We start from the raw sequence: 14,083 nt of genomic DNA, 5'->3' as shown, positions 1-14,083 counted from the left end.
CCAAGCTTTTGTCAAGAGAGTTCATCAGCGATTAGCTAATGGTAAGCAAGCAGCCAATACTTAGTGCTATACACACTTCTATGGCTGTAGTGTCTCCTAATTAAAGGAGAGGAGGAGCACCAGGGTGGGGAAGGACCACTTTGAATTGCTCTGGAGGGTTTCTTAACAGTATTCAGCTGTATCAAAACCTAAATTTGTCTTATCAAACATGTCAAATTCAAGAATTCATTGGCAATGTCAAACTTTTCCTAGACAAGTTCTAAACTGTTTCTAATCATCAACATCTTATAGTGAACTAAAGCATTAGCAGGTTAAAACCGTAACTCAATTTGTCAAATCACAATTCTCTTAAATTCATTCTAACCCAAAGACAGGAAAATGTTTTTTGTAATGAGTGAGAGTCCAAATGCAATGCTGCTTTTAAGCAATTGTCCCAGTCTCTGAGCAGCAGCAAAAACCCTTAGGCTACCCTCCTCATATCAGAAGAGGGGCTTCGATCACTGTTGGTAATGAGTCTTTTTTCCCTAAGGGGAAAACTGAGGTCTCAATTCTCAAGTTCTCTCAACATTTCAACAGCAGACTGCATAACTCACTGCCAATCTGAGTTCTGTGTCTGAAAGTATAAAACAGTCAAATGTTCAGTCTGTGTTTCTGGTCTGGCTCCAAAGTAAAAGGGACTCACTAGATCTGAAAGTCTGTGCAGCAAGTCTATCAAAAAACTAGGAATCAACAGTTGTCACCACAATCTTCTTTCCCTTGTCAGACTGCAGCATGATGTTGTGAATCACGATATTGTGGTTTAGGTACCTATCTCCTTGGCCTGCAGCATGGTGGTATGAGGAGGTCAGGATCACAGGTTCAGGAACCTCTTTCCATTTCTCCTATGGAGTCAGCAGCAGCTGCAATGTCATCAGGGCTGGTACTCCTCTGCTTTATATGCAGTCATCTCATCCAGCTTTATTTTCTTCCTGTGAGAAAAGCACAAACATATCCTCGACCCCAAATTAATATGGGGTCGGGTCTTTTCCATAATCCAGTGCAAAGGTTTTTTCACTTTGCCTTAGCAAAGGTCGCTTTGGTGCCATCATGCCAAAATCTATCTGTGACAGATTGCTAGTGGACATTCATATTCAAGATATTTAGCAAAAGTGCATGGCTTAAGGCATTATGTGGTGATTCTTAATTCTTCTGTTTTTATCCTTTGACGTTGTGTTTTCAAGGAGCCATGGGCATGCTCCACAATTCCTTGTCCTTGCAGATTATAAGGAATACCTGTTTTATGTTCAGTATTCCATTGGGAACAAAATGGCTAAAATGCTTTACCAACATATCTGGACCCGTTATCCGCTTTTGTGATTTTTGGGGTCCCCATACATGAGAAGCATTTTAAGCAATGAGTTATTACATGCTTAGTGGCTTCTCCAGTTTGTGCAGTGGCCATCAAGAATCCTGAATATATTTATTTATTGTCACATGCACATTTCTTAATTTTCCATACTCTGAAAATGTGAGTAACATCCATTTGCCACAAATGATTAAAAAGTAGTCCTCTGATATTTATCCTCAGGTGAGGTACAGGTAAATACTGTGAGCTAATATCACATTGCTTAACAATTTGGCTAACAGCTTCTCTTGTTAATCTAAATTGTTTTCTTAAACTTATACTATTTTGATCATGTAGAGCATGTGATTGCTGAGCAAGTTCAACCTGAGATAAAGGTATTATCTTTGCAAGTTTATCAGCTAAAGCATTACCTTCAGCTACCGGACCAGGAAGATTTGAAAGGGCTCTGATATGCCTGATATACAAATCCTGGCAACCTTGTTTGTTGTATAGCATTTAGAATTTGCTGGAACAACATCTTAACTTGCTTATTGCTAGTCCCAATACATGAAATGGTTTCTAAAACTTTAAGAATATTAAATATATATTAGCTGTCAGTATATAGATTAAATACCTTATTTGCCAAAAGTTGAAACAGTATAGCAATAGCTCACAGCTCAACTATTTGAGCTGAGGCCAGTTCTTTTTGTACTACATGTCCTTCACCATTAACCACATATACAGCTCTTCCATTGGAAGAACCGTCTGTAAAAATTAACATAGCATCCTTTAAATGATCTTCTGCTACAACTTTAGGAAACATAAAGGAATGTAATTGTGTGAATTGCAGCATTGGATCAGCTAGAAAAAGACTTTTAATCTGGCCTTCAAATTGAGCAAACACAATTGCACAGGAATCACTATTTTGAAATAACCAATCAATTTGTTGTTTAGTATACTGGACATTGACCATAGCAGGCTCTCTGCCAAAATACCTCCTAGATCCTGCTCTTCTGTGCTAAGCAAGTTACTGTTTCAAAATAAGGGTTTAATACCTTAACTGGCAAAATGGGAAGGTGCAGCCATAAAAGCAGACCATTTGCCATAAAACTGCTGTAGGAGTTAAGTGTTGTAGGTAATTTACATGCTTGCCAAGGTTAGTCATAATTAATATAATGTACTTGCTGTTTCTGTAGAGCATACTCTACCTGCATGAGTACCTGTCTGGCAGCTTCTGTAAGCTGTCTAGTGGAATTCAGACAACTACTCCCTTTAAGAATTTCACTTAGTGGTTCAAGTCTCCCATAGAATATTTTAAATAAGGTCTCAGCCATTGGATGTTTCCCAACAACTTTTAAAAATCATTCAGGGTCTTAAAACCATCCCTCCTAATTTCTAATCTTTGAGGCTTAATTTCTTTAGGATGCTTAAATACTGGAAAGGTCGGTGCCTCTGTACTTTCTCTGGAGCAATAACTAATCCTGCATGGCTAAGGCTCTGTTGTAGCAGTCCATATGTCTCAAGTAAAATTCATCTCTATGGGCAAGCAGGATATTACCCATATAATGTACAATATAAACCTGTGGAAATAGATCTCTAACATTTTGTATAGCCTGAACTACAAATTTCTGGTACAATATAGCACTGTTTGCTATACCCTGAGGTAAGATGCTCCATTGATATTTTTTCATTGGTTCTCTGAAATTAACTGAAGGAATACTAAATGCAAATCTTTGACAATCTTATGGTGCCAAAGGGATGGTATTAAAAAAAAAACTTTTGAGTCTAAACTAATTTTATGGGTGTCTTTTGGTATAGCTATAGGAGAAGGTAGCCCAGGTAATGCTCCCATTGGTTGCATGGTCCCATTAACCTCTCTTAGGTCTTGAATTAATCTCCACTTTACTGATTTCTTTTTAATTACAAAAATAGAAGAATTCCAGGGGGAATTGGAGCATGTAATGTGACCATTATCCAGCTGTTCCTGCACTAACTGCTGGGCAGTTTGTAATTCTTCTTCTGTTAGAGGCCACTGGTTTACCTGTACAGGCTCATCACTGTTCCAGACAATTGGGTCTGCATGAAGTACAGGTTTCTCAGTGTTCTCTCCTAAAAATACCCTAATCCTGCCCTGGGAGGCCTTTTGCTAGGTATGATAGGATTGATTCTTCCCTTATTTTTGTTGCCTAGACCTTGAATGGACAACAATCCTTGCTGAAACATTTGATTAGCAATAACTGTGTTGTGGGAATATAAATATGTAGTAATGGGGGCGGCGGGGCTGCGTCCCCAACACCCCAGCTGCCTGCTCGGCTAGCTTTTGCCCCGAAATAATTACACGGACATTGTATTCTTTTAATCACTGCTTGGCCCATTTCTATCTAGGCTAATTCTCACATATTAACTTAGCCCATTTCTAATCATCTGTGTAGCGCCCCTAGGTGCGCTTACCGGGAAGATTCCAGCCTCTGTCCATCCTGGGTCGGAGCTTCATAGCGTCTGCCTGGGAGCTGGGAGCATGGCGTCTCTCTGAGGCATCTGCTCTGGAGAGGAGAGCTGTGGAATCTGAGCTCACTTCCTCTTCCTCCCAGCGTTCTGTTCTGTTTACTCCACCTACCTATGCTCTAACCAATAAAATGGGCCAAGGCAGTTCCTTTATTAGCCAATGACCTTCCTCCATCATAAATATACTCCCATTTGGGTCATAATATCTTGACCCCATAAATTTACAGGTAAATGAGGAAGAGTGTATGGCTGAAAAGTTCATGACCCTCTCCATCCTCCCAGTAAACCTTGTTACTACTTTGTTTAGGATTTTGAGTTTGACCAATCCCTTGTAGCTGTGTAATAGTTTTCATTTTGGGGCCATTTAGAAGGCCATTGACTGGCATTTAAAACAGAAATATCTGTACCCATGTCCAAAAGACCAGAAAATCTTTTCCCATTTATAAACAAGGTGAGTTCTGGTCACTGTAGGCCTGTGGCTTGTAGCCAATAGGCATCAGATGAAGCAAATCTGGCCTTTCCTCTTTTATCTCTCTTGATTTGATTTTTGGTTTGCACAGGGGAAGTAAAATTAATTGCATAAGCCTCTGAAACTCCATTAGGAGCATAACCTTGATTTCTCCTTCAAAATCAGTGTCAATGACTCCAGAGGCAACAAGAATCCCTTGCATAGTGGTGCTACATCTCCCCAACAATAGTCCTATAGTGCCCTCTGGCGAGAGCCCATAAGTTCCAGTGTGACAGTTGCATCCCCATTTCGGGAGTCAAAACCATGTATACGAAGGAGCTGAGATGGAGCCCTACACTGCCTCGGGTTGCTCTGCAAAGGTCGTGAATAGATTTCCTTGTGGGAGAACAGGTTGGTGGATTGTCCCAAAAATTTGCCTCGGGGCCTGTGTCTGATTCCCGAAAGAGGGTTCTCTTGGTTATCTCTCTTTGACCTGCATTCCTTAGTTCAATGTTTCCCTCTCCTGCATCTCTTGCACAGTCCTGGTTCCTTCCCTGCTCTTGGGCTTACTCTCCTATCAGGATGTTGTCTGATCTGATGACCCATTAGACATCACCCAAAGCAGCTATCAAGAGGTACTGTAACCTTCATTCTCCCTATGATTTGATTTCTTTCTTGGGAGAATCAAACAGCTCCCACTTAAAGGGAAAAATAATAAACTTAAAAAAAAAAGTTATAGCCCAAAGATAAAAGACATCACAAAAGTACTAGATCAATGCCTTTTATCAATAAAGATATAAAAAGGCTCAATAAAAAACCAGCAAGAGCCAGGTGGTGGGGGAGCATGCCTTTAATGCCAGCATTTGAGAGGCAGAGGCAGGTCGATCTGTGAGTTCAAGGACAACCAGGACTGTTTCACAGAGAAAAAAAAAAAAACAACCAACACAAAAAAACAAAAACAAAAAACCAGCAAGAAGGTTGTACATACATCTAAACCAAATGTGACTCACTCCAGCAATGAATAAGTCAACATGTGAAAAATCAATATGATATACCAAATTAATATAATAAAGGCCAAAATATTGTACAAGCATCTCAATAAATATGAAGAAAACACTTGAAATTAATAAATTCAATACTTGAGGGCTGGAGATTCAACTTAAGAGGACAAAGTTTTCTTAGCTAGATACATAAGGTCTTGAGTTCAATTCCTGATGCCACTTAAAAATGGGAATTGGCACTGCAAGATGGCTCAGAGATTAAAGGCAGTTGCCATCAAATCTGATGACAACTTGTTTGATCCCCAGGACACACATTTTGGAAGGAAAGAACCAACTCTTTCAAGTTGTTCTCCAATGTCCATATTCATGGGTTTACACAGGTACACCCAGGAGTACACTCACAAACACATTTGATAAATAAATGTGACTTTTTAAAAGAATCTAACATTGAGGATCAGTCAACGGCAGAGTACATGTGTAGCATGCAAAATTCTCAATCCCTGGCATGCACGTGTATGCGGCGCATGCAAAGAGTGAGCAAGTGCAAGAGAGAGAGGGAAGGGAGGGGAGGGGAGGAGAGGAGAGAATTTTATGATTTAAAAAAAAAAACCTTAGGGCTGGAGAGATGGCTCAGAGGTTAAGAGCACTGACTGTTCTTCTAGAGGTTCTGAGTTCAATTCCCAGCAACCACATGGTGGCTCACAACCATCTGTAATGAGATCTGGTGCCCTCTTCTGGTGTGCAGACAGAACGCTGTATACATAATTAATAAATAAAAACTTAAAAAAAAACTTTAAAAAAAACCTTAATGAACTAGGGGTAGATATCAACATGATAAAGAACATCTAAGGAAGCCCACAGCTAATATGATAATGGTGAAATATTGAATATTTTTCCCATTCAACCAAGGACAAGAGAGGAATTTGTTCTCACCAGCTCTGTCCAGTACAGCCTGGGCAATCAGATGAGACAATAGTAGAACAGGCATTCACATAGAAAGAAGCAAAACTATTGTACCCATAGATGAAACCTTATAAATAGCAAACCCTAAGGACACACCCACTATTAGGGGCTGAAAAAAGGCAATCCAACTCAAGGCTTCTGTGTATTAAAGGACAGCATGGACACCAACAGAAAAATCTGACAAGATTTGCAAAACATCTAACAGAGATCTAGCATCTGAAATATGAAAAAAAAACTCCTACATTTCAGCAAGATCTTTTTTAATCTTTTAATTACACTTTCAATTTATTTGCGAAGGAGCAAGAAGACATGCACACATCACGAAGTATGTGGAGATCAGAGAGCATCATCAGGAGTCTGTTTTTTTCCTCCACCCATGGCTCCTGGGAATCAAACGCAGGTTATTAGACTTGTGGGCAAGCACTTTCACCCCTTGAACTATCTCACTGACCCTTTCCCCTTTAATTTTAAAAATGTATTGCACTCATTTATTTTGTGTGTGTTCATGTGTTTGTGTATGGAATGTAGGTGTCACAATGCATATACTGAAGTCAAAGGACAACTTGTGAGAGTTTGTTCTCACCTACAACCATGTGGACCCTAGGGATCAAACTCAGATGTACCCACTTGACCACCTTGTCAGGCCAGTAAGTACCCTCTTTGAGGTGGCTGATGATTTAACTCAAGGTAGAATTCTTGCTTAGCATGGCAAGGCCCTAGGTTTCATCCTTAGCATTGTCAAAAGCAAAGCAAACAAACAAAAAACACTTGCAATTAACAGCTATAGTCCCAGAGGCATGAAAATGAATAAAACCCTTGATATACCTGTCTTCTCGTTTCTATAGAGCAATGCCTAGACTGTTGCAGACTAGAGCAGTCAGTATCCTTTTGTTTGTTTGTTAAGACAAAGCCTTGCTACATAGTTCACCCTGGGTTTAACCATGTAGGGAGCCTCCTGCCTTGGCCTCCCTAGTGGTGGGATTACAGACATGTGCTACATCACCCAACCTAAAATGTTTGCATTAAACTAGAGTTACAAATTTGTGAAGCAAAAGACAACCAGAATATCAGAACATATGCTTCACAACACTTTTCCAAAAAACAAAAAATTAAAATAAGCCAGGCATGTGGCATACATACTAATCCCCACACTTGGGAGGTTGAGACAGAAGGTTCTGAGTTCAAGGTGAGCCTAGGCTACATATTTAATTCTAGGCCAGCCTGGGGTATGAACGGTGAGGGGAAAGATTAGTGAGGGAAAGAAGGAAGGAAGTAGGGGAGAAAGAAAGACCAGAACCACAATTGTTTTTAAAAAATAAAAAGCCAAATGGCCTCTTGGGTGATTCTGCCTCAGCAAAACGTAAAAGTAGGCAACTCCACCCCCAAGAGGTGACGCATGTGAATTACAAGTACTCCACTGCAGAGAGCTGCTTCAGTCTGGACCACCGCCCCCACCCGGCCCACCCAGCCACCCAGCCCACGGAAAAGGAGCACTAGAATCCACAGCTGATGCAGGCAAGCTGGAAGACCTTTCTTCCAGTTCAAGGTTCCTTCTAATGACCCTGACAGGCAGAAAAATTCAGAGCTGAGAAGTGTGTGTGTGTGTGTGTGTGTGTGTGTGTGTGTGTGTGTGTGTGTGTGTGTGTGTGTGTGTGTGTGTACATGTGCACCCAACACAATGTGAATGTGAAGATCAGAGGACAACTACTTTGGGAATAGAACCAAGGTTTTCAGGCTTGGCAGCCTAAGTGGTTTTTTTTCCCTGATCACAAAGTACATGATTAAAGCCCAGACCCCAATATCTTTATTATATACCCAGTCATGCCTCTCCTGAGGTTGCTTATCCCCAATACTCTTCCACACATTTTATCAGTAGGCCACACTTGACCCTGACATCTAGTAAGATATATCTATCCCTCATATAAATGAAGATTCACTATGGCCACCTGAAACTCCAGAACTCAAGAGGTTGAGGCAGGAAGATCAAGAGTTAGAGGCCAGACTGGAACACAGACAGAAAAGATAACAGAAATTCCCTAGAAAAATCAGGGTAAGAGAGGGGATTTAAAAAGGAAAGAGTTGGCATAACCCAGATGTCTACTATTGGTCACAGGAGCAAACCTGTCATTCTTTCTGATTCCATATATCAACTCATTTGCATCCAGCTAACACCTCAGCTACTGAAGAGTTCACTATGGCTTTTCTTCATAAAGACCTCTAATATCATTTCTAGTGTACTCAAATATGGCTCACTGGTACAGCACTTACCAACCATGCAAAAGGCCCTAGACAGAAAATCCTCAGGACCAGGAAATATCAAGGTGAGTTAGGTATATTGACTGAAACCTCAAATACCAGTGTTATAGTTTAAAAACAAAACAAAACGGTACCGTTGCCCCAAGTGGCAGCAGTGGGCATGAGACCATGGCAGGCCACGAAGGCAGCTGGCCTCAAGCAGGAAGTCACGCAGTGGGTGAGAGACAGACATGGATAGGCACACCAGCAGAGAAAGTGGTTATTTATTTAGTGGGTTGTGGAAGGGAAGGGGAAAGGGGAAGAGGGAGAAAAGCAGAGGGGGGGGGGGAGACGGGAAGAAGTGGGGAGAAGGGAGAGAGGCAGAAGCTGCCTCTTCGGGAGAGAGATGGAAAAGAAAACTCAGGCTGGAAGCATAAGGAAGATCTGCCTGCCTCAGTGAACAGGGAAGGGTGGGGAGGGGTGTGGGGGGGAATAGGGCTTGTCTCTTAAAGGGACAGGACAGACCATTACAACCAGCACCTCTATTACCAGGCTGGGAGAGCCAGTTCAAGGGCAATCTCTTCTACACAGAGCTTTTGAGGCCAGCCTGGGTTACATGAGACTATCTCAGAAACAAAATCATTTCTGGGGTTAGAGAGATGATTCAAAAATAACAACACTGGCTGCTCTTCCAGAGGACTGGGATTTGATTCCCTCCACCCACTGTCTGTTTGCTGCCTCAGTCAGAAGAGACCCAGACTCACATGTGGTACAGATACACATGCAGGCAAGACACCCATACTAATAATCTGAATTTTTTTAAACACCACTGCAGCTGAGATTATATACTTTTATTTGCCTACCTTGTTTCAATTTTCCTATTGTTTTCTTCAGACAAACTGCTATGCAACCCTAGGCAACCTCAACTTGTGATCCTCCTGCCTCCTAAATACTAATACATTTATAACCCTGAAATCTTTATATCTTAGAATTGTCCCTTAAAATAAAGTACAGCTGAAGCTGGAGTGTTGGCTAAATGGTTAACACTTGCTGTTCTCCCAGAAGACTGAAGTTTGATTCCCAGCACCCGTAGGAGGATGCTAACAACTTTCTGTGAACTCTAGGGAGATGGGACTCTTGGGTATGTAACGCTTACCTTCAATTTTTATTGGTTGGTGCTTGGGACTGAGATGAAGGTTCTTTGGTGATATTTAAGATATTATCAGTATGACCACAGGGCAAGTCAATTTCAGGCCCCATCTCCTCTATTGCTTAGGGTCTTAGCTGGGGTCATCCTTGTAAATTTCTGGGAATTTCTCCAATGCCAGGTTTCTTGCTAACCCTATAATGGCTCCATCAATCAAGACATCTTTCCTTGCTCTTGTCTCTGTCCTTCCTCCTTCTCAACTATCCCATTCCCTCAAGTTCTCCTCACCCCTCCCCTTCTCTTCCCCTTCAAACCTCCCTTCTCCCCCCCCCCCAATCCCATGCTCCCAGTTTTGTCAGGCAATCTTGTGTTTCAACTTTCCAGGTGAATCTGTGTTTTTCTTAGGGTCACCTTATTGCTTAGCTTCTCTAGATCATGAACTATAGGCTCAATATGAATATATACCATATTCGTCTTTCTGGGTCTGGGTTACCTCACTCATGTTTTCTAATTCTATCCATTTGCATGCAAAATTCAAGATGTCATTGTTTTTTTTACCACCAAGTAATACTCTAATGTGTAAATGTGCCACATTTTCTTTATCCATTCTTTGGTTGAGGGGCATCTTGATTCGGAGGACTAGGCTGAGCTCCCCCAAAGTCCAGTTGAAGAGTGGGAGGAATGAGAATATGAGCAATGAGGTCAAGACCATGATGGGTTCACCCACTGAAAGTCTATCTGAGCTAATAGGAGCTCACCAACTCCAACTGGACCGGGAAGGAACAAGCATTAGAACTGGTTAGTCCCTCTGAATGTGGTTGACAGTTGAATTGCTGGGGTAGTGTGAGGGGCCACTGGCAGTGGCACCATGATTTATCCTAATACATGTACTAGCTTTTTGGGACCCTACTCTCTTTGGATGGATACCTTGCTCACCCTAGATAGAGTAGGGAGGATCTTGGAACTTCCACCAAAGAAATGTGCCTTACCCTTGTTGAGGATTGAATGGGGATGGGACAGGAGGGTGTATGGAGGGAATGGGAGGAGGGGAAGGAGTGGAAACTTGGATTGGTGTGTATAATGAAGAATAGTTTCTTCTTTTATAAAGAAAAGAAACCAGGGTCTTAAAAGTGCTAGCTACACACTACCACTGAGAAACCTAGGTACCTGGCCCCAAGATTCCTTTTTGTTTTGTTTTTTAATTTATTAAAATTTTCTACCTCCTCCCATTTCCCCTCCCTCTCCAGTCCTAAGAGAAGTCAGGGTGCCCTGCCCCCTCCAACCAGACCTAGGAAGGTGTGCATCCAAACAGATTCTTTTTAATAAATTGCTACCCTGAATTTGTAGTTTGCTTTCTGTTGCTGTAATTAACACCATGATCAAAAACAACCTGAGGGGAAAAATGTTTATTTCTTAATGATTACAGTTGGTCCATCATCTATGAAAGCCAGGGCAAGAGCTCAAGCCAAGAGCTTGAAGCAGAGACCACGTAAGACTGCTTTTCTAGCTTGTTCAGACTGCTTTATGTCACCCAGGGGTACAATGGGTAGGGCCCTGCAAAAATCATTAACAAAAAAATGGCCTAAACATGCTCACTGGCCAATGTGATGGATAGAATTCCTCGACTGAGGTTCCCACTTCCCAGATGACTCTATAGTTTGTGTCACTGGATAATAAAACAAATTGTGTGTCACCATTATTAGGAAGTTTATTTTATAAAGATCAACAAGTCTTTTGAGGGAGACTGCTTGTTTGCTCTCAGCCGCCCAGACCTGGATAATCACACAGAAACTATATTAATTGCAGCATTGTTTGGCCTGTTAGCTCAGGCTTTTTATTGACTAGCTCATGTCTTTTAATTAGCCTATTTTTATTATTCCGTGGCTGTGGCTTACTGGGTAAGGTTCTGGGTGTCTGTCTCTTTTGGCAGCTACATGGTATCTCCCTTACTCTGCCTATCTGTTCAGATTTCCCACCTGGCTTTATTTTGCCCTGCCATAAGCAGAACCAGCTTTATTAACCAATGATAATAAAACACATTCACAACATACAGAGGGTAACTTCACATCTTACTCATACCTAGTTTTAACCATACCTCGGTACTCCATGCATCTCTCACCTTCTTTATACTGTTTTTTTTTTTCTGATTTAGATTTACTAATAGATTTTCTGACTTATTTTTCTTGAAGTTGAAAGCTGCAAATTATTTTGTTTCAATTTAAATTGCATTAAATATGGGTGTGCCATACTGTAGTTTTGTTCTTAATACTGGTGGAGCAGTGCTATGACTTTATATTGGTCTTAATTTTGTTACTTCCTCATTTTCAATTGTCTCCTTTAAACATCTCAAAACAATGAAACAAACCTTTATTGGTCTTAGAGGTTGATATCTCCAAATCCTGGGCTCAGTATGAAGGTACAGGAGGGACACATGTTTGTGTGAAGTGCACAAGGTGTGTGGCTGGCCCAGAAAATGATGTTTGGGGTAACTGGTTTTCATAACTGCAAGGCAAGTCAAACTGCTTTGTTTTTTGTGACCTTGGGGGTCCAGGGTGGATGTTGGCAGCTTTATGGAATTCCACAGGCAGCAGACTTGAGGCCCTGTTTTATGGACCTTGGAGTAGGTACTTCCTTTATTTCAAACCTTTCACATAACAGGTTGTCATTTTCTGTCTTGCCTTTTAAATATCTTGAGACTATATGTGATATCCCATTATCTAGATTAAAGGCAAATTAATTTTCATTCAGATTTATCTTCCTTTTCTGTTCATGTATGTATGCTGAAGTTCTACTTCCTCTTAAATCTCTCGCAATTCTGTAGTGTACGCTCTTTCAATTTTGCTTATGTCTATGCTATGGAAAAATCCTGTACACTGTGCAAATTATGCTATGACTGGTTTTAAAGAAACTGAGCCAGACAGTGATGGTGCACATCTTTAGTCCTAGCACTCAGGAAGAGGCAGGCCAATCTCTATGAGTTTGAGGCCAGCCTGGTCTACATTTGAGTTCCAGGATAGTCAACCAAAGATACACAGAGAAACCCTGTCTCGAAAAACAAACCAAAAAAAGTAGGAAAACCAGACTAAGGACACCGGAAAGAAGGGCAAAGTCAGGAGTGGCCAGCGACACAGAAACAGGAGATACAAAATGAAAGAGGTAATGACACATGGCAGAATGTCGGTTAATATAAACGAGCTCATTTAAGCTGTAAGAGCTAGTTTAAGTCTCTGACAGTTATTTAGAAACTGATGGGCAGGAAAAAGTCTGTCTACCCCTGGAAAATACTGTACTTCATTCATAAGACTTATTTTTCAATGTGCTTTGTTCATTCAACAACATGTAAAAGCAAACTCAAGAGGGAGAAAAAATATCAAACTATCCAAAACAGCAAGTATCAAGATTTAGAAATGGTATTAATATGGGTAGGCATTGGAGGGGCTAATGGCTCAATCCCCAGCACCCACATGGCAGCTCACAACTGTCTACAATCTGACACTCACACACAGGCAAGCGAAACACCAATGTCCATTCTACATATGTTCATACACACATAATGGGCATGGGACAGACAGATTCGTGTGATCAGAAGGCAGAGGCCACCAGTTTGACACCAGCCTACACAGCAAATTTCAGGCCAACAGGTCAACGTGGGTGGGGAGGGAGGCTTAAGATGGGTATGGTGGAACATGGAGCATGCCTGTAACCTCAATATTTGGGAGGCTAAGGCAAAAGACTGATGAGCTCAGCCAGGCAGTGGTGGCACACGCCTTTAACCCCAGCACTTGGGAGGCAGAGGCAGGCGAATCTCTGACTTTGGAGCCAGCCTGGTCTACAAGAGCTAGTTTCAGGACAGGCTACAAAGAGAAATCCGGCTCCGGAAAAACAAACAAACAAAAAAGTTTGAGTTCCAAGCCAGCCTGGGCTATGAGATGAGATGCTAATGGGTCATTAACCTAATTTGGCTTTTCCCAGGAGTCAAGCAAGAGCAAAATGAAAGTCATTAGTTTTAAGGGAATGGCATCAGTTTTCACCCAGGACACTTAAAATATAAACACCATGATAGGTACCAAAGAGGTAGAAAGAGAATGGGTGTTATAATTCACAGCAGTCAACGAATCATTGTGTGGGTGATACTTATACTCAGCTCTGTCACTTAGCTAAATGCACACAGATAAATTAACCTCTGTAATCTTATCTCCTGATTAAAATATACAAGGCGAAAATTCTAATGGTTGGTGCTGGAGAGAAGATGCAGCAGTTAAAAGCACTGGCTACCCTTCCAGAGGGCCCAGGTTTAGTTTGCACTACCCACATGGCAGCTCACAGCTTTCCCTAACTCAAATCCCAGGAGCTCCAATGACCTCTCCTGACCTCTATGGGAATGAGGAAGAGACACATAGTGCACAGGCGTACATGCAGGAAAAACACAATTTTTGTTCTCCCACTTTCTCAAATTTTCT

The sequence above is a fragment of the Microtus pennsylvanicus genome, chromosome 3 (genome assembly GCF_037038515.1).
Source record: "Microtus pennsylvanicus isolate mMicPen1 chromosome 3, mMicPen1.hap1, whole genome shotgun sequence".
Taxonomy (NCBI): domain Eukaryota; kingdom Metazoa; phylum Chordata; class Mammalia; order Rodentia; family Cricetidae; genus Microtus; species Microtus pennsylvanicus.
This window is presented reverse-complemented; position numbering follows the sequence as displayed.